This window comes from Chrysemys picta, chromosome 16 (genome assembly GCF_011386835.1).
Source record: "Chrysemys picta bellii isolate R12L10 chromosome 16, ASM1138683v2, whole genome shotgun sequence".
In the NCBI taxonomy this organism is placed as follows: domain Eukaryota; kingdom Metazoa; phylum Chordata; order Testudines; family Emydidae; genus Chrysemys; species Chrysemys picta.
The window spans coordinates 5308593-5330689 of record NC_088806.1 but is presented as its reverse complement, the minus strand read 5'-3'; positions in this window follow the sequence as shown (position 1 = coordinate 5330689).

Genomic DNA, 22097 nt, shown 5'->3' with positions numbered 1-22097 from the left:
CCTCTCATCCCTGGCCCCACCCCAGAGCCCACACCCCCAGCCGAAGCCCTCACTCCCTCCCACTCCCCAACCACCTGCCCCAGCCCGGTGAAAATGAGGGAGTGGAGTGAGGGTGGGGGAGAGCGAGCGACAGAGGGCGGGGGGAATGGAGTGAGCAGGGGTGGGGCCTCGGAGACGGGTCGGGGCAGGGCCTCGGTGATGGGGTGGCAATGGAAGGGGCCTTGGAGAAGGGTTAGGGCAGGGGTGTTCGGTTTTGTGTGATTAGAAAGTCAGCAGCCCTAATGCTGACTTTTGGGGGCAGGGGGCAAAACCGGGGGGCCTGCTGTAGTCTGATCAATGGCTGGAGTTCCAAGTGGTGCCTGTTGGCTCACAGTGGAGCAAGTTCAGCCTTTCCTTTCGAAAACTCAGCCGGGCATTTTGAAGGAGAATCTCAGCTTTCTTCTTCCTTTCTTTCAAGTGAGTCGCTCTAGATTTTATGGCTGTGGGTAAATACTTGAAAATGTGAACTCCAAAGGCTCAAAAACCAGAGAGCAAATCATTTATTGATTTATTAACCTCATGATTTGGGGGGACATGACATGATTTTTGAACAAGGGGTGTTGGCCCTACTGCCTCTGCGTCTAACCCTTGGCAGGGGGAAAGGTACTTCCTCCTCGTGGGTTGCCAATTTAGGTTGGACGTATTCCTGAAGGTTTCATAACATGACATAATCCTTAATTAAAGATTAATCTTGAATTCATGGAGACGCCAATCCAATCCTGGAGGCTTGGCAACCCTACCTGCAGCACAAGCCACCTTCTCTCAAGAAGAAACACCTAGAAGCGACGTCCTCCAGCTCTGCCCACTCTCTGTTTTCTTGCTCCATTTTATCATTCTGTCTTCATCACAAATCACCCTTTCCCCTGCCCTGTGGGTCATTCTATCTGTTCCTCTTCCTTGCGTGTCTCTCTCCCTCCATCTTTGGTCCTCGTTCTCTGGTCCCACCTGTTTCCTCCCTCCCTTGTTCTCTACCTCATCTTCTGCTTTGCCCACCCTTGATTCATCTCCTACCTAGAAATTTAGCCAGGAGAGTGGGGGGTAACCCCTCAATTCTGGCAAAAAGTGGTGTGGGATCTTCAGCAACGACCTCTGATTGGGATCTCAGTTTTACGGCTCCTCCGGCAGGTGGTCCAGCAGCAGAGCGCCCCCTAGCCCCACTGGCTCAGTATTGACACAACAGACCTCCAGCTCCTGCATTCCAAGCAGTGCAGGCTGGAAGATTCATAGTTGGCCAGGGGGAACTCAGACCAAATCTGAGTGACATTTGATGAGGAGGTAAACAATCATGAGTTAAAAGGTCTTGCAAAAACAAATCCTCAGGTGCCCGCAGATGCTCCTACACATTGGCATTCTCTGACATCACGGCCTGCTCCTGTTCCTCCTCCTGTTCATGTGTAGATAAAAGCCTGAAACACTTGGAGAGCTTTAATTTTCTCTGCCCCATGCAGAGGTAACAGGATAAATGATCCACACCTCTGCTTACTTCTCTGTGGGGAAAACACACCTGTTCTGCATTGCTCGAGCCACAGGGTGACTCATGGGAATGCAAACGTTCTCACTGACCTCCCGAGAGCCACATCAAACACGGAGCCGTGGCAGGAAACAAACCTACCAGACTGTAGGTCACGGCAAGTTCGGCTCTGGACTGTATTTCACCTGCAAACTGTTAACAATACAGGCAGCTCCAGAGGGAGTGCCACCAAAACACTCCCGGTTCAGCTTTGTGTTGAGCAGCTAAGGACATGGACAATAACAGACCCAGAGCTAGGTTCTTGACACCACTGGTGTAAGGGTAAGGACGCGACAGGTGAAGCCTCTGGTATGGCACTCGAGGTGTATATGTTCTGTATGCAGCTCCTCCAATACATTACGTAAAGAAGAACCCCACGGACTAGACAGTACCATATAGGCACAACCCTGCGCAGGGCAAATCCACTGGCCATAGGAGTATGAGGCCCAAAGCTTGCAGAGCTCCCCAGCCTGGGCCCACGGCTGTGCCCCACAGGAGGATGCAGGGTGCCCTCCCCTCTGCTGCTCACCAGCTTTGTCTCTCCACTCCAGTCCTTTCACCACGGTGGCCAGTGTCCACAAGGCTACTAGCCGGGAGCAGACCCTGCACCCTCCAGCAAGCCTGTTTCAGGACGGCATCAATGTGCATTAGGTACCTTTAGTTCCCACCAGCGGGGTCTACACGGGCTGGCTAGAGTGCGATGTGCGAGTGCTGCACAACTCACACCCCCATAGAGCGGACTGCAGCGCCGTGACAATCCCATCGGTGCCTAAAGGGGCAGTTAGGCACCTAAATCCAACAATTAGGCACCACTAGCATTCACAAAAGCCCACTCAGCTGCTATCCTGTAGGCACCTAAAGCCCCTAGGCATCTACTTTTCCACTGTTGAAGTCTGTGAGGCACTTACACTTGGTGGTGGTGGCCCCTGCGCAGGAATAGCCCAGGAATCAGAGCTCTCACCCGGATCCAAATCCCCCCTCTGCCTGATGTGGGGCAGGGCCTCGAACCCTGCTCCCACCTCCCAGGAGAGTGCCCAGGCCCCTTGGCTCTGGGGTCTCTCTCCTGGTGAAGCTGTTCCCAGTGGTGCAGAAGCAGGCTGCGGAGCCTGGCATAGCACTGGGCCAATGCTCGGCTTTGGCGCCCATCTCCCACGGGGGAGTTGCTGCCGTGTTGTGCAGCAGATGCTCGGCTGCGATTTGGAGACGGGGCTGCAGATGCCTCACGCACTGGGCCCTACAGGCTCTAGCATCTGGTGGGCTCATACCCAAGGGACCAGTTAGGATCTCTCTTTAAATATATCAGAGGGATAAATACAAGGGAGGGAGAGGATTTATTCCAGCTTAGTACTAATGTGGACACGAGAACGAATGGATATAAACTGGCCGTGGGGAAGTTTAGGCTTGAAATTAGACGAAGGTTTCTGACTGTCAGAGGGGTGAAATATTGGAACGGCCTTCCGAGGGAAACGGTGGGGGCAAGGGACCTGTCTGGTTTTAAGATTAAATTAGACAAGTTTATGGAGGGAATGGTTTAATGGTAAAACATATTAGCTGAGGAATACCAAGCATTGCTAGGTAAACAGTATAATGGCTAACAAGGGTCAGGCTGAAGACTCTTGCCTACATGCTCGGGGTCTTACTGATCGCCATATTTGGGGTCGGGAAGGAATTTTCCTCCAGGGTAGATTGGCTGAGGCCCTGGAGGTTTTTCGCCTTCCTCCGCAGCATGGGGCAGGGATCGCTAGCAGGAGGGATCTCTGCCAATTGAAGTCACTAAGACACAGGACTTGGGGACTTCATCAGCAGAGTCAAGGAAAGGGTAGGAATGGTTTTGTGGCCTGCAGCATGCAGGGGGTCAGACCAGATGATCATAATGGTCCCTTCTGACCTTAAAGTCTATGAGTCTATGATACACACAGTAATTCCTATCTTGGCCTGTAGGGGGCAGTCCAGTAGAGGGGTACAGGGTAACCCTGCCCCAGGGTGTTTCTCACGTCTGTTGCCTGGGGTGCCCCTTCCAGGCCGTCCCTATGTTAGAGGGCAGGTTTCCCTGTCGGGGGCTCAGTCAAGCAGCCTGGTCTCATTGGGGCCTCACCTCATTCTCCTCCTGTCTAGCTGCAGCGGTTGGATCACATCTGTTATTGCAGGCAGCTCCCCCTGGGAGAGACCATTAGGCTGCAAGCCCCAAACTCCCACCCCATTGACGATGCACGACCTGCCCCAGGCCCTTTCCATGCAGAGACGTCCCTTCGCTGTGGTCAGAACACACTGCCCCCTGTCCCAGGCTAATCCCTGGTGGCTGGGGCACTGCACTGCACCGTTAGTTCACATTAGTGCCCCATTGAGAGACTTGAAGGGCACCTGCCTCTGTGCTCCTGCTGCAGCTTCTGCAGCCTCCTCTCCTGGCTGCATCCCCTTCCCTTCCTCTGCCTCCAGTTCCCAGGCTGCTGGACCCCTCACGTCCTCTGGCTCCCTAGTCCCTCTCCACTAGGCCGTCATAGCACCTTCTAGAGGCTGAAATGAATCCCTGCCCCTCCAGGAACGACCCATGGCTCCATCCCTTGCCACCAGCCCGTTCTGAACCGCTACAATGGGCTCTGTGCAGACAGGGGCAGCCCTAGGCGAGCTGCCAGGAACTGGCGCCCTAGGCAAACCATGCAATCGGCGCCCCCCCGCCCCCAAGGGCAGATCTAGGCTGAGGTTTTTGGTAAACTGGGAAACATTTTGCCCCTTTTTTCCTTTTAATGTTTTTTAAGCGTTTGGTTTTTTTTAAACAGAGACTTAATTATTCGGTTTGTCCATCCGTCCATCTGTCCAACCAATGTTTCTGAGATCAGATAAAATAGAGAGACACAATTTTCAGAATAGATTTGTACACGACAGCTAGATGATATTTCAATCAGATTTCAAATAAAAATGCATTAAAAATGTTAATTATAATTTTTATTATTACAAATCCAAAATCATCCATTACGCTATCCTGCTTTAACTGCCATTACCACCACATCCGATATAGAAAGAAATAAAACTCTTCAATGAACTTTAACCTGTATTTACAAAACACTCTGAATAAAAAACACTCTGTGCTCTTAAAACATGACTTTTCTTGCTTTAAGTTTTGAAAATTCAGTCACTAGTTCTTTTAGATCCAGTTTTCCAGCTCTTTCATGCTCTATTGACATTGTGGCAAGTCCAACAAGTCTCCACCATTGTTGAACACAGATATGTTTTTACCAATTTTAACTTTGAGAAGCTATGTTCCCCACTAGCTACGGAAACTGGCAAAGTTAAAAGAGCTATAAAAATGTTTGGAAAACTGTCTGAGTTTATTTTCACAAACAAACTTCAGGAGTGGAATGTTTCTTAAGTCATCTAGAAAAAGCCTGAATGAAGCTCACTACATAAATCTGTAACATCAATGTCTTCTGAATTTTCATGAGTCAATGCCGACACCAGTTTTATACAAAATTCTCTTATCTGTTTTGCTGTTTTCTTTTGCAAGCTGTGGATATCATATAGAAAGCCAAATACTGACTCTAACTGCTGCATGTATTGAAATCTTTCATCAACCGAGTCAATAGCAGTATCAAGGACTGTGAAGTAGAAATTCACTTTGAACCTTTGTTTTGGATTCTGAATGGGTGTGTCTCGTCCTTCATACGAAAACTGCTGTTTCTTTTGCCGAATCAGAACTGGCTCTGCTTCAAATTCTGTCGGAAAGTCTATTTCTTCAGCAAGCTCAAGAGAATCTACCAGTGTTCTTTCGAACCCTTCATCACTTCTCAATTCCTCCAGAATATTTTTATTTTGCTGCAGTTTTTGAATAGCAGAATGTACGTTCAAGTTCTTTTCCTGAAGCTGCTTACTAGTGAGGTTAATCTCAAAAAGGATATTATACCACACAATGAGTGAAAAGTCACAAATTTGAACTTGGGAAGACCATTTGCAAGAGCTTCTGCATCTGAACGTGCCATATTTCCAGATGATCCAATAAAGGTAGTATCATCAGAAATTTCAATTAGGGCATCATAAATGTTTCCAAGTTCATCGTGAAGAGGCTTCAAAGCATCAATGCGACTCTCCCATGTTGTCTGACTAAGTGGCTTCACAGTTAGAGAATTCACATGGCGAGTCAGAATCTCCCAACGGCGTGTTCAGCCTGAGACAAACACAAACACGTTGCACCAGGTCAAAGAAACTGCTTGCCTCCAAACAGCATCTAGCAGCATCATTGACAACCAAATTCAGGGAAAGCGCACTGCAAGGAACGAAAAAGGCCCGAGGATTGATTTCCATCATTCTCCTTTGCACACCATTGTCTTTACCCTTCCTATTACTCACATTATCATAGTCTTGGCCACGTAAGTTTTCAACAGATAATGACATTGTTTCAAGCTCTTGTAGAATAGTTTCAGTCATAAATGCTCCAGTTGTCTCCTTCAGTGATACAAAATCCAAAAAATGTTCCTTTATGAGCACTTCAACATTATCTTCATCTGCAGACTTTTCCATATTCACAAAGGTAAGGGAAATTCATGAACTTGTTCGGGTCCATGTTCCACAAGAATTTGCTGCACGCTGTCATCACATCTGGGCCATGAAGCTGGGTCCCCATACTGTAACTTGTTTGTAACGTCCTCATCCTTTCTTCCAGAATTCTACTTCATTTACTTCAATTTCTGCATGTGTCCAAAGGTGAATAAATTTTTTCCACTTCCATATCAGTCTGATGCTGTGAGCTGCCTTCATCTAGAAGTAAGTTTCCATCATCTTGATGTTCCAAACTGCTTCCATGCGGATGTGAGATAACCTTCTCTCCAAGTAAAATTCCTTCATCTGGATGCTGTGAACTGCTTCCATCTTTATTTGGATTAAAGAGAAAATATTTCAGGAAGGATCCCTGCTGTTTTGCTTGGTCCTTTTCCTTCTCAGTCTTTTGTTTATGATACTCAGCTCCGGAGGGTTTTCTTTTTCCTCTTTCTGCCATGGGGCACTTGAATATTGTTATGTACTGTGCTCCCGACTGCAAGCCTTATAGTGTTAAGGATGGCTGTTGCACCACATGGTTGGTGATTTAAACCACATTGCAGCCATTCCAACATGTCTTTTCACTGCTTAAAGGTTCAATAATTAGTAACATACACTCACTTACCTATTAAAACAGTTAGTTACAGCGTTTACATGGAAACAAAATGACCTTTTTTGACGTTATAACCTGACACCAGTTGTTTGGAAAGTAATCCCCTTCCTCACGGTTACTCGCTTGGAGGGGGACGTCATCACTTTCATAGTCTATTAAGTGTTAACGCTGTCACTCTTCTTTTATGGACCTTATTTATTACGTGTGAACCAGTTATAACAAAGAAAAGTTCATAATTATACAGCCCGATAATAACGCTAAGATTTAATAACTCTTAAAGATACTCACATTTTGGATTTATAATGCTGAAAGACGTTATTCTTTATTCTTTGGCACCAGGAAACACAATTTTCCACAGTATTCGCTCGATTCTTAACCACTTACCTGCGATGTGTGTTAAAATGACCGTTTGACATGTATCAACTCGTGATATCTCTGCTCTACATTAATTTCTGGCTATGCAACCTTGATGTATATTCGAGTTAGGTGTCACTAGCATTGTAAAAAGAAGAACAGGAGGACTTGTGGCACCTTAGAGACTAACAAATTTATTAGAGCATAAGCTTTCGTGGACTACAGCCCACTTCTTCGGATGCATAAGCTCTTGCCACTGGCGGATGTGTTTCATTATGGCTGAGTTATTGCTTATCAAAATTGCGGAGTGGGTCATCTTGACCCTATGTCACAAATAGAAAAAAAAATCGCTAAAATCTTATTTATTTTTGCAGTAAATAAAAGATTTGACATATTAATAAATTCTCAAAAATGTAGAGAAATTAATTATAATTCCTATTCCCTCTGTATGCACATGGGAATTGAAATAATGACATCTTCGTTATTTTATTTGTATTTTTTTTCATCTTTTTCATTTCCCCCCCCCCTTTTTTTTTTTATTTGATTTTTTTCCTCGAATTTGGCACCCCATTTAACTTGGCACCCTAGGCCACCACCTAGTTCACCTATATGGACGGGCCGTCCCTGCTTCCAATATATTAAGAAATATGTTAGAAAGAAGCCAGTGATCAGTTGTTCTCCATGTCCACTGAAGGGAGGACAAGAAGTAATGAACCTGCAGCAAGGGAGATTTAAGTTAGATATTAGGAAAATTTAATAAGAGTTAAAATCTGGAATAGGATTTCAAGGGAGGTCGTGGAATCCCCTTCACTGGAGGTTTTAAGAACAGGCTGGACAAACACCTGTCAGGAATACGCCAGGGTTACTTGGTCCTGCCTCAGCGAAGGGGGCTGGACTGGATGACCTCTCAAGGTCCCTTCCAGGCCGATATTTCTGATTCTGTTGGGCTCTATTGTAAATGACTGGATAATTATAGCCACTTGAAAAAGAAACTAAGACCCATTTGTCTTGTAACCACCCATTTCGTTGTCACTTTATTTCATTCAATTAAAATTTTTGAAGAAAATCCATTCTATAAACTCCTGCATTTTTAAGCACCAGAAAGGTCCATGAGCCCCGGTCATTCTTACCCTCGCTAACCCATGACTTGAGACCTACTGCTACGCAGGGCCAGCTCCAGCTTTTTTGCCGCCAAAAAAAAAAAAAAAAAGATAAAGCCGCGATCGGCGGCACTTTAGCGGCAGCTCTACCATGCTGCTTCATTCTTCGGCGGCAATTCAGCGGCGGGTCCTTCCCTCCGAGAGGGAGTGAGGGACCCGCCGCTGAATTGCCGCCGAAGAACCGGATGTGCTGCCCCTTTCCATTGGCTGCCCCAATCACCTGCTTCCTTTGCTGGTGCCTGGAGCCGGCCTTGCTGCTTTGGGGCTATATTACAAGACTATGGACTGGATCCTTAGGTGGTGGAAAGCAGTGTCGCTCCATTGACTTAAATAAAGCTATGGCAATTTATATCAGCTGAGAATCTGGCCCCATGACCCCAGTGGAGTTACACGAGGGATGAATTCGACCCCATATGTTTAGTTTTACATAGAAGACTGGACTTCACACTTCTTTCCAGCTACAAGTTTCAACCTGCAGTCTACAAAAGCAATCAGCATTCCAGCACAGTTTAATAGTGTAATAAATGGGTTAGCGCATTCATGTGCACCACTGCCCTCTACTGGATGGAATCCAAACTACTCAACTTTTCCATTATTAAAATTTATTATTTCGGGGGTGCCATATTTACCTACTACCTTATTAAAAAACTTTTTGGCCACTACCCTGGTGCTATTATTTTTAGTAGGAAATGCCTTCACTCATTCTGAAAAGGAATTAATTATTACCAATAAATACTGGAATCTTTCCTTACTTCTTGGCAATTTATTAATAAAATCAATTTGAACCCTGTGCCACGGCCCAAGCCTTCGTTGGTGCATCATGGGTTGCCAGTGCAGACAATGTACGGCAAACAATTCCGCACCCATATTTTAATATTATTCTTTCCAGGGGTCGGCAACCTTTCAGAAGTGGTGTGCCGAGTCTTCATTTATTCACTCTGATTTAAGGTTTCACGTGCCAGTAATACATTTTAACATTTTTAGAAGGTCTCTTTCTATAAGTCTATAATATATAACTAAACTATTGTTGTATGTAAAGTAAATAAGGTTTTTAAAATGTTTAAGAAGCTTCATTTAAAATTAAATTAAAATGCAGAGCCCCCGGACCGGTGGCCAGGACCCAGGCAGTGTGAGTGCCGCTGAAAATCAGCTCACGTGCCGCCTTTGGCACGCGTGCCATAGATTGCCTACCCCTGGTTCATACACTCCCATTCTGCTACTTGTTTTAGCCTTTTTAAAGTCCCTTCCACTTTTTCATGCATAAACTGATGGGCTACATTAAGTAACTTCTGTTTTTTTGGAACATGGTTAGGGTGATTTGCAGTGCCATCTGTTGGCTCAGATGTGTCAGCACAGACATTCTTGTCGGGCTATTGTATCTACCCGATTATTCCAGGTGGTTTTTATACCCGTTTCTTTACTGTGTGCCCTTACATGTCGCACCTTTAACTGTTTAGGGTTTTTTGTTACCCACTGGTAAATCTTTTTTTTTTTTTTTGAATATGCAATTTTTTTTTATTTGCTGCTTTTCACCTGTTCCTATACCAATGCTGTATCCAAAACTGTATTCCCTTCACTCAAAAATCACTGTCAGCATAAATATATACGGGCTGTGGGGAATTTTTATATTGCCTTCAAACCTGATAAATTGCGTGAAGCTCGGCATGCTGAGCCGATCCATGATCTAAATGTCCCTGAATGACTTCCTCTTCTAAGTTAATGGCAGCGTATTTTACACACCTTTTCCTTTTTACTACCATTGCACTCCCATCAGTAAACCAGACGTGCTTTTCTTGACCCACGGTATCTAATTCTTCCAGTGGGGGGCCTCTACCAAGGCAATTCTTTGCTTCAGAGTGACCTCTGGACATTCATGTTGGGGTTTTTTTTATATTAGGGCATGTGTTACCATGTCCAGCTTGGACACTGTTTCTGTTGTCACCCCGTTAACTAAAATAAGTGTTCATTGGGCCATTCGGGTGTTTGAGACTTTACCTCCCATTAATCTTCCTGATAAAATGTACTTTAGAGGACTGTGGGTGCTTTGAATAGTACTAGGGGCTGTTCCTGTAAGAGGCTGAAAAACTGGTACTGCCCAGACGGCTGCTAGACACTCACGTTCACAGGGATCAACATTTATTTCTGCTCCTTGTAATTTTCTGGATTTCTATACTACTGGCACTACCTTTCCCTCTTCATTATTTTGTAATAGTGTGGCAGTCAAGGCTATGTTATTAGCCGCCAAACGAATAACAAAAGGCTGTAATTCATTGTAGGGCTGGGGCTGTGAGAGCCTTCTGTTTTAATAGGGTTAAAGTGGAGTCCTGCTCTTTGCCCCATTCCCATTTTGTCTTTTTTTTTAAAAAAAAGCAGTTTTCACAATGGATGAGTTATTTCAGCCTATTTTTAAATGTGCGGTCTAAGAAAATTGAATCCTCCTAGTAGTACTCTTAAAGAGTGGGCATCGGTGGGGGCCGGCATTTCTACCTTACCTTCCTCTGATCTACCTGTTTTCCTTCTTATTCTTTGGTTTGATTCCTTTGTGCTGTCGTTTATGGGCAGTTCTTTTCTTCCTTTATTAGAACAAGAGGCTGCTAGGCAGCTCTCTAACACCACATTCTACAGACCATTACCCTCTGATCCCACTGAGGGTTACCAAAAGAAACTCCACCATCTGCTCAAGAAACTCCCTGAAAAGGCACAGGAACAAATCTGCACAGACACACCCCTAGAAACCCGACCAGGGGTAGTCTATCTGCTACCCAAGATCCATAAATCTGGAAATCCTGGATGCTCCATCATCTCAGGCATTGGCACCCTGACAGCAGAATTGTCTGGCTATGTAGATTCTCTCCTTGCCCTATGCTACCAGCACTCCCAGCTATCTTTGAGACACCACTGACTTCCTGAGGAAACTACAATCCATTGGTGATCTTCTAGAAAATACCATCCTGGCCACTATGGATGTAGAAGCCCTCTATACCAATATTCCACACAAAGATGGACTACAAGCTGGCAGGAACAGTATCCCCGATAATGTCACGGCAAATCTGGTGGCTGAACTTTGTGACTTTCATAGAATCATAGAATATAAGGGTTGGAAGGGATCTCAGGAGGTCATCTAGTCCAACCCCCTGCTCAAAGCAGGACCAATCCCCAGGCAGATTTTTGCCCCAGATCCCTAAATGGCCCCCTCAAGGATTGAACTCACAACCCTCAGTTTAGCAGGTCAATGCTCAAAACACTGAGCTATCCCTCCCCCCTCACCTTGTCCTCACCCACAACTACTTCACATTTGGGGACAATGTATACCTTCAAGTCAGCGGCACTGCTATGGATACCCGCATGGCCCCACACTATGCCAACATTTTTATGACGGACTTAGAAGAACGCTTCCTCAGCTCTCGGCCCCTAACGTCCCTACACTACTTGCGCTACATGGATGACATCTTCATCATCTGGACCCAAGGAAAAGAAGCCCGTGAGGAATTCCACCAGGATTTCAACAATTTCCATCCCACCATCAACTTCAGCCTGGACCAGTCCACACAAGCGATCCACTTCCTGGACACTACAGTGCTAATAAGCGATGGTCACATAAACACCACCCTATACCGGAAACCTACTGACCGCTATACTTACCTACATGCCTCCAGCTTTCATCCAGACCACATCACATGATCCATTGTCTATAGCCAAGTTCTAAGATACAACCGCATTTGCTCCAATCCCTCAGACAAACACCTACAAGATCTCTATCAAGCGTTCTTAAAACTACAATACCCACCTGCTGAAGTGAAGAAACAGATTGACAAAGCCAAAAGAGTACCCAGAAGTCACCTACTACAGGACAGGCCCAACAAAGAAAGTAACAGAACGCCACTAGCCATCACCTTCAGCCCCCAACTAAAACCTCTCCAGCGCATCATCAAGGATCTACAACCTATCCTGAAGGACGATCCCTCACTCTCACAGATCTTGGGAGACAAGCCAGTCCTCGCTTACAGACAGCCCCCCAACCTAGCAAATACTCACCAGCAACCACACACCACACAACAAAAACACTAACCCAGGAACCAAACCCTGCAACAAACCCCGGTGCCAACTCTGTCCATATATCTATTCAAGGGACATCATCATAGAACCTAATCACATCAGCCACACCATCAGGGGCTCGTTTATCTGCATATCTATCAATGTGATATATGCCATCATATGCCAGCAATGCCCCTCTGCCATGTACATTGGCCAAACTGGACAGTCTCTACGCAAAAGAATAAATGGACACAAATCAGACATCAAGAATTATAACATTCAAAAACCAGTCAGAGAACATTTCAACCTCCCTGGTCACTCAGTTACAGACCTAAAAGTCACAATTCTTCAACAAAAAAACTTCAAAAACAGACTCCAATGAGAAACTGCAGAACTGGAATTAATTTGCAAACTGGACACTATTAAATTAGGCTTGAATAAAGACTGAGAGTGGATAGGTCATTACACAAACAAAAACTATTTCCCCATGCTAATTTTTCCGCTACTGTTACTCACACCTTCTTGTCAACTATTTGAAATGAGCCATCCTGATTATCACTACAAAAGGTTTTTTTCTCCTGCTGATAATAGCTCACCTTAATGGATTAGTCTCGTTAGAGTTGGTATGGCAACCTCCATTTTTTCATGTTCTCTGTATATATATATATCTTCCTACTGTATTTTCCACTCCATGCATCTGATGAAGTGGGTTTTTGCCCACAAAAGCTTATGCCCAAATAAATTTGTGAGTCTCAAAGGTGCCACAAGGACTCCTTGTTCTTTTTGCGGATACGGACTAACACGGCTACCCTCTGAAACCTGCATTAACACTGACGCTTTCTGGCTTGCTTTGGATCCAAAGCCATCAGCAGTTGAGAGACTGTGTCTTACAAGGGACACAATCAACTTCCACCAGAATTTTGATTACTTTCCACTTTTAACTCCTGCTTCCAAAACACCCGGCGATCTGAAAAAGAAAACAGCCTATTGTGGCTCCCTTTGGAGCCCTAATAGGATCTTAATTAGGTAGTATGGTCTGCGTTTGCATTTCTTTTACCCCTTCTACAATATACACTGCACGTTTGGGGGAAACGCACATTCCTTCCATAGTTTAACTTTTATAACATTAGCCATATTAATTTTGACATAAGGTGTAACTGTTTCTTCTGTGCTCACAGAGTTTTTATGTAGCCTTATCAAAGTGACAGTTTGATGACACAGAGCCACCTTAAGGCTCTGTCTGGGGCACTGTCTTTTTTTTTTTATTATTTTATTTATTTATTTATTTTGTACTACAACTCTTATTTGCTATTTTGTTACTAAAAAACAAATCCGGAATTTTTCCCATTCTCCTGGGTTTGACTGCCCTGCTGCAGCCACGACTTTGGTCTTTTAAAAAGATATTGAACTTATAAAGCATTAAGGTACCTTAAGGGTTAAATGCTAAATACCAAAGCCAAACACCACTAGTTACCTGTGTATGGCAAAAAGTGTTTCTCAGTTTTGCAACTTTGAACGAACAATTCAAATGGATTTTAGAGATATTATTTAAAAACAAACCCAATTCATCTGAAGCCTACAAAACAAGCGTTTTACAACCAGGAGTGTTGCTTTAGGTCCTAAACACTCCACATATTTACACAATACATTTATACACATTATACATATTTTTTTCTCAACATTCCTTACACTGCTTTAATTTTTACACAGCTCTACATAGATTACATTCGTATACATTTGGGGGCAGTTACGTTCCAATAGAAACCCCTTATGTTCTTTTAGCGAATTTAACTAAATTGTCCATAATCAAATTATGTAAATCAGATAGTCTCTTTGCCTGGCTTATTTACAGACATTCCTTTAGAAAAGGGCCCATTTCCCTTCAGAATGGCTGCAAAGAATTCAAGAATTCTCTTTCTATAACACTTTTCCTTTTTAACATTTTTACAACACTCAACTGCTTAATTCCTTCCAGCTTCTGCAGAGCTAACGTCTCACTCTCTTTCCTTAAATCACTTGCTTAGCTCCCAAAATGACGCCTTCATCAACTCAGATTTCACCATTCCAAGTAGTGTTCCAGGGATCTGAATTCCCCAGGCCTGTACTTACTGCTTTCTTTACTCCTGCCACTATGCCCTCAGCGCTTCCAACCTAAACGTTTTCTGACCCCTGATTCGTCATTTTAAATTACCTGCATGTCAAGTTGAACACCCTGTACTCAATCTGCTCTGCAGGATCTTTTCACGCTGCCTGGAGCAGAGTGTGTGGGTGGGCAGTTTGTGTGTGAACGGTTCTATTTTCTCTCTTCATTCACACAGATCTGGGATTCTGCACTCCTGGGCCTGACTTGGAAATGTCTTGTTATGGAAACTTCAAAGTGAAAACCCCTTCTGCTCGCTCTGCTCTGCCGGGGGAGGGGGGAAATCCCAGACATTTTGAGTGCTTTACAAATTCCCCCCGGACGCTATTTTTAGCACAAAAAGGAGGACATGTCCGGGTAAATCCGGACGAATGGTAACCCTAGGTCTGACCTGCTGCATAACGGAGTCCAGAGAATTTTACCCAGTGAGTCTTACATCCGCCCCAATATCTTAAGGTTGAACTAGGACAGATCATTCAGAAAGTCATTGTGTTTGGATGTAAAGCCTTTACATGTTAGGGGGGAAACTGGCCCTTATTTCAAGTTTAAATCCTGTAATTTCTACATCTAAGCATAGAACCATAGGGTTGGAAGGGACTGCAAGGGTCATAGAATCATAGAAGATTAGTGTTGGAAGAGATCTCAGGAGGTCATCTAGTCCAACCCCCTGCTCAAAGCAGGACCACCCCAACGAAATCATCTCAGCCAGGGCTTTGTCAAGCCGGGCCTTAAAAACCTCTAAGGACGGAGATTCCACCACCTCCCTAGGGAACCCATTCCAGTGCTTCACCACCCTCCTAGTAAAATAGTGTTTCCTAATATCCAACCTAGACCTCCGCCACTGCAACTTGAGACCATTGCTCCTTGTTCTGTCACCTGCTACTACTGAGAACAGTCTAGATCCATCCTCTTTGGAATCCTCCTTCAGGTAGTTGAAGGCTGCTATTAAATCCCCCCTTACTCTTCTCTTCTGCACACTAAATAATCCCAATTCCCTCAGCCTCTCCTTGTAAGTCATGTGCCCCAGCCCCATGATCATTTTCATTGCCCTCCACTGGACTCTCTCCAATTTGTCCACATCCCTTCTGTAGTTGGGGGACCAAAACTGGACGCAATACTCCAGGTGTGGCCTCACCAGTGCCGAATAGAGGGGAATACTATCTGCTGGCAATACTCATACTAATACAGCCCAATATGCCGTTGGCCTTCTTGGCAACAAGGGCACACTGCTGACTCATATCCAGCTTCTCATCCACTGTAATCCCCAGGTCCTTTTCTGCAGAACTGCTGCTTAGCTAGTCGGTCCCCAGCCTGTAGTGGTGCATGGGAGTCTTCCGTTCTAAGTGCAGGACTCTGCACTTGTCCTTGTTGAACCTCATCAGATTTCTTTTGGACACATCCTACAATTAGTCTAGGTCACTCTGGACCATATCCCTACCCTCCAGCATATCTACCTCTCCCCCCAGTGTCATCGGTGAACTTGCTGAGGGTGTAATCCATCCCATCATCCAGATCATTAATAAAGATGTTAAACAAAACCGGCCCCAGACCGACCCCTGGGGCACTCCACTTGATACCAGCTGCCAACTAGACATTAAGCCGTTGATCACTACCCATTGAGCTTGACAATCTAGCCAGTTTTCAATCCACCTTATAGTCCACTCATCCAATCCATGCTTCTTTAACTTGCTGGCAAGAATACTGTGGAATATCAAAAGCTTTGCTGAAGGTCACCGCTTTTCCCATATCCACAGAGCCAGTTATCTCATCATAGAAGGCAATCAGGTTGTTCAGGCATGACTTGCCCTTGGTGAATCCATGTTGACTGTTCCTGAACACCTTTCTCTCCTCCAAGTGCTTCATCTAGTCTAACCCCTGACCAAGAAGCAGGATTTGTTGTGTTTAAACCATCCCAGACAGATGGTTCTCCACCCTCCTTTTGAAAACCTTCAGTGAAGGAGCTTCCATGAACTAGGCAGTCTGTTCCATTGTCCTACTGTTCTTACAGTTCAAAAGTTCTGCCTGAGATTTAATCTAAATCTGCTGTGCTGTAGTTTGAACCCACTGCCTCTTGTCCTTCACTTGGTGGCAAGAGAGAACAACTTTTCTCCATCTTTTCTAGGGCAGCCTTTCAAGTATTTGAAGACGGCTACCATGTCCCCCCTTCATCGCCTCTTTTTCAAACTAAATATACCCAGTTCCTTCAGCCTTTGCTCATAAAACTCAGCTTGGCATTGGCTGTGAATTAAGCCCAGGCCTGCTGGATGGGAGACAAAAATTCTCCCACTGAACCACAAGTGTGCAAAATATAAAAAAGTGACCTGTGCACTATGGGCCCCACTCTGCTGCAGAGCACAGGGGCATGACTGACACTCCTGGGAGCTCTGTGTTTCTAAATCAGTGTCTGGGAACTCTATTTCCCTGATCAGAATGCCATTATTTGGAAATTAATTAATTAATGGTATGGGGATTAATGGATTCTATTTACATATGCCCTGTGCCTTTAAGGGTTTGGAGCAATGCTGGGGAGGTTAAAGGGCACAGAGCTAGGGAGCAGGGTATGGTCCCAGATAAGTAGTAGTTGTGCTCTGGTGGGACTGAGCAGGTGTGGGGGATTGTGCAAGGTGTGGTGTTTACATGCACATAGAATGTATAACAAACCCCCATTTTTAAAACCACCCATGTCTGAGAACGTAACAAGAACTGTTTGAAACAGAATCTGTCCCTTAGAATCCTTAAGCTCCCTCCCTCCAACAGAGTATTGGAATAGGGAGTATAGCTCAGTGGTAGAGTATTTCACTACAGATCAAGAGCTCCCTGCTTTAAATCCAGGTGCCCCCTCAATGAGCTTTTTTATTTTAAAGAAAATATATTTCCGGAGCCATCTCCAGTACTCAAGAACCTCAGAGTAACGAATGGATGGATCAACCATGCACCTCCTTAGGAAACAGAAGTACGCAATCAGGCAGCAGCAGCAGACAAAAAACAAACAAAAAAAGACAAATACAGTACAATACCATGTTAAATGTAAAGTACAAAAAAAAGGAAAAAAAGGGAAAGCTAAAAAAAGATTTGCCAAGGTAAGGAAACTGTTTTTGTGCTTGTTTCATTTAAATTAAGATGCTTCAAAGCAGCATTTTTCTTCTGCATAGTTAAGTTTCAAAGCTGCATTGTCAATGTTCAGTTGTAAACTTTTGAAAGAACCACCATGATGTTTTGTTCAAAGTTACGAATGTTTCAGAGTTATGAACAATCTGATTCCCCAGGTGTTCGTAGCTCTGAGATTCAATTATGAGGCATGCCACTGAATGTGGATGCTTGAAATGAATTTAAACACTCAATATTTTTCCTCTGCAAATGTATAAAAACCTAGGAAACCTGTCCATCAGCTGAAATCCGAACTCTAAGTATGACACTCTGTACCCCCATGTAACACCCTGTACCCCCATATTCACCACTGTCATATGGTTACATTTTGTACAAAGTATGCCTTGTGAGGTATCATTTAAAAACTCATGATCTATTGAAGGTCATTGTTCTGTTAAAATGAGTGCACCAACATTGTATGTGGAGCTACAAGATTTTCTAATATGCTTGTTATTGAAGTATGTTGTAATTCTGGGGAATGACTCATCAGTGTCCACAAAGGACTGACCACAGGTGTTAAAAATCTATTAGCTACTGAAGAAACCATTCGCCATTGGGAGGGGGGGGACTGTACACAAAGGATTTGCATATCATCCCTGAAGATGTCTCAAAATTCACATATACATAAGGTGTGAACAAGAAATTGAGAATTCAACCGAAAGATGCTTCAGCTCTCACAGACACAGGGGACTGTTTTGTCTGTACTCCGCAGCGTGTGGGGTAATCTTCAAAGAGAGGGGGAGGGTATAAAATAAGAGAAAGTGACCGCCACATGAACTCTCCTCCCCCCTCTCTACTCAGGGCAACAGGATTGCTTGAAACACAGCAGGAGCATCATTGATCTGGTGGGGGGTGCTAGTTGGAAGGCTTTTCTGTTAGTATGAACTGATGAACGTTTATGGGTGAGAGAAACCTTTCTCAAAACTTATTTAGCTTGGTACAGCTTAGGAATCAGATTCGGGTTTTATCTTTTTACTTCTTTGTAACCAGTTTCAACTTTTATGCCTTTATTACTTAGATTTGAAGTGATTATATCTTTCCCCACTTAATAAAGTTGTTTTTATTGTTCTGTCTAAAGCAGTGTGCTTTGATTGAAGTGTGTGGGGAATCGCTACTCAGATTAACAAAGGCTGGGGCACAATCATTTCCTTGGATGAACTGACGGACTATTAACGAGCTTGCTTTGGTCAGTAGTATGCTGGACAGAGCAAGATGCACATTTCTGGGGTGCAAGGCTGGGACTAAGAACTTGGGGATGTCGTCCTTTCTATAAGTCATGAGTGGCTGGGACAGCATTCATGTAACTCAGCTGGGAGTGACTTTACATGCTTGTGGCTGTGTGAGAAGAGCCTGGAGGGGTTTGTTGTTCACCAGCAAAGCAGTGGGCTGGAGCGTTAGGGGAACACAGCAGTTCAGTGGTCCAGGTTGTACCCTGGGGAATGTCTCACTAAGTCTCTAGTTTATGTTTTCATCGATTTAACAAAGGTATAATACGATGCACATTTGGCAGGTCCTTGGTCACCACGGCTGTGCTGTGCAGAAGAACAAGAACCACATCCAGCTGGGGCTAGGAGTCTGACAAGCAAAGGCACCTTGGTGCAGGCCGAGGTCACCAGCAGCTTCGCCCCTTCACATTCAGCCAGCAACAGCTGGGCCCTCAGGACAAGGAACAAGATCAAGCCAGTGGCTCTGAGCAGGAAAATAGCCACCAAGAAGCTGGTCAGAGCTGCCAGGATCCCAGAAAGGCCACCATGCCCAGGGCCAGGAACAGCCCTAAGAAAGTGGTGGCTGCAGCAGGGACCAAAACGGCAGAGAAAAGCCCCCAAAAGGTTGACGCTGCCAAGCCCCAGGGAGTGGTCCTGAGCCCACCTAAAACCCAGACAGGAGCGAGCCAGGCTAAAGCCAACCCCAAAGCCAGGGCTAAGCAGGTGGCCCTGAGAAAAAATCAAGAGATTTCCATGGGATTGACTCCTGCCCCCCAACGGCTCTTTTAAGAATCCCCATGGACGTCCCAGAGAGAGCCAGGTCCCTCAGGCTAGGCAGCCCCATGGAGAGTCCAGCAAGGTAGGAGGGACGTGTTTCTCTCCCAGAGGTGAAGTGCTGTTTTGTGAAACACCTCCCAGGTGAGTGATGCACTGACAGGGCAGCTGCCCATAGCTCACACAGGAGCTTGTTGTCTTTGATCAGCTTCTGCTGTTTAGAACCAGCACTAGAGAGAGTGTGTGACTCCACCAGCTACAGAACAGGCTGTGTTGGTATCTCCACTATGATTCATCCCAGTTTTTAATTTATTCCTATTGTGATAATTGCACAAACACTCCGCCTCATTCTAACTTTCTGGTCAGAGGTTGAATAAAGGGAGGAATGGACTAGTTTGTTACATTTGGTGCAAAAATTGCCATAATCTGTGACTGAAAACTCTACTGGAGGTGGGCACAAGCATATTAAAAAAATAAAATAGCCAAGTTTTATCAAACTATCTGATACACATTCAAACCTCTCTTTGTGCACGCAATATAAATTGGGGCTATAATAAATGGCAGTTTTCCTTTAACACAGATCACTGTTTTTTTTTGTAACTTTCAGATGCATTGAAAGGGCAGGTGTTTAAAGTTAATGTGCTTCTCCTATTTCATAATTCGCAGCAGAGTCTCCCTAAGTTTGCCAACCACAGAGCTGGGTGTGTCTGCATCTTTTGCAGGGTTAGTGTAGTACCAGCTAGTTACTTAGTTAGATGCAGTAACACAGTGCTTTTAAAATCTTCCCACCTGCAGGGTGGGAAAGGGAAAGGATGCTCAGGCTGTTGCTAGAGAAACACAGAACCAGGCTAAGAAAAACACTTACTGCAGTCAACAATGGCTCCCCTGGGGTAGTAGCAGTATTGGGCAGCTGGAAATGTCACAGAGGAGCGACTAGAGCATTGGTGGGTCTGTGGCTGGTGTCTTGCCTGAAGCATGGGAGGCCAGGGTTTGTTTTCTGGCCACTAGAGGGCTGTGTTTTATTGCTTAGAAATTTCAGTCAAAAAGTCAGACTCAAACTGTGTGGTGGGGAGATCGTGTATGTGTGTGTTTCTTTGGTTTTGATTTGTTTTGTTTCTTTCTCTCACTGTAAATGTTCTTGACGACTTTAGTGGCAAAAATGTTTGTAGAAGGCCAATTCAAGGCAAAGAAAAGCTAAAAATCTGCCTGGGAGTGAGGGGGTCTCTGAGTGTCAGGGCAGGGATGGAGATTTTCATGGAGGGGGAAGTTAAGGGATAGAGGAGAGTCTTTTGCTGGAGCACAGGGAGAGGTTTTCCAGCTTCATTTTAATCATGTGACAAACTCCTCATCTTGCCCCTTGCTGCCCCAGCTCAGACCCCACAATAGGTGACCTACAGTCTCTCCTCTGGCAAACCCCCCTGTAAATCAGAGAAACTCCCATAGTCTCACACTGAAACCACCCTGCAAAGCCCAGAGCAACACCCTCCCAGCTGGAGCTCCTGGCAGCCACAGCGGTCAGAGGAGCTGCCAGGCTGTTCCCCATCATCCCTGTGCAGGGGAAGCTGCCAGTTCCAACCTCATAAGTATAGTGGTAACCTATGTTCCCTCTAAGCTGCGTGCCTGCACAGCTGCCCAAGAGTCAGTCAAGTGCCCCGCACATCTGGTGACTTGTTTCAGGTGCTCCTCCCCCCTTCCTGAAATACACAGATATTCTCTGTCATTTTATTCTTTCGAAGTGCTGTTGGTTTAGTTTTTGACTGGTCTGTGCATTTCATAATTTTATTTCTCTCTTATGCTTACATTAAATTCTTTGAGTAGTGAGTTCTAAAATGCCCTAACCTGTCCTGGCTGGAGTAATTATCCCTATGGTAACTTTTAAATACACCTCTATCTCGATATAACGCTACCCGATATAACATGAATTGTGATATAACACAGTAAAGCAGTGCTCCGGGGGGGCGGGGCTGCGCAGTCCGGCGGATCAAAACAAGTTCGATATAACGCGGTTTGATTTTTTGGCTCCCGAGAACAGCCTTATAGCAAGGTAGAGGTGTGTGTGTGTGTGTGTGTGTGTGTGTATATAAAAAAAATCATATTTAGGCTTTTGGTTTCTACTGGTGGCGCACATCCACACATCACCTTGCTATTGGTGCCTATAACAAAATCCATTCCGCACATGGATGGAAAAATTTGAGGGAACATTTGCACTGTCGCCACCTGTCACATGGGAGACTGGGTCATGAGTCCCTGAGTGGAGAGCTGTGATTTTGAGAGTAACTCAGACCCTCCTGCTGCTCACCTCTGAGCCACGTCTAAATTCTGCCAAGCTCTGGGAACACAACCACAGTAGCCACGGTTGCAGCAATAGTGACTTTTTAGTTGCACGGGGATGGGATGCAACCAAGTTGGTCATTTCAGATTGTGCAGTGATCCCCTCCGAGCAGAAAAATCACTCTCAGGAGAAACCCCTTCCCCTCCCGAACTCCATCCCAGCTGCGATCTGTTCGGGGACAATCTGGTGACAGAGCAAGGGCTCAATCCAGGCAGTGAATTGCAGTCAGGGAGGAGTCCTGGCAGCTCTTCTGGGAATACA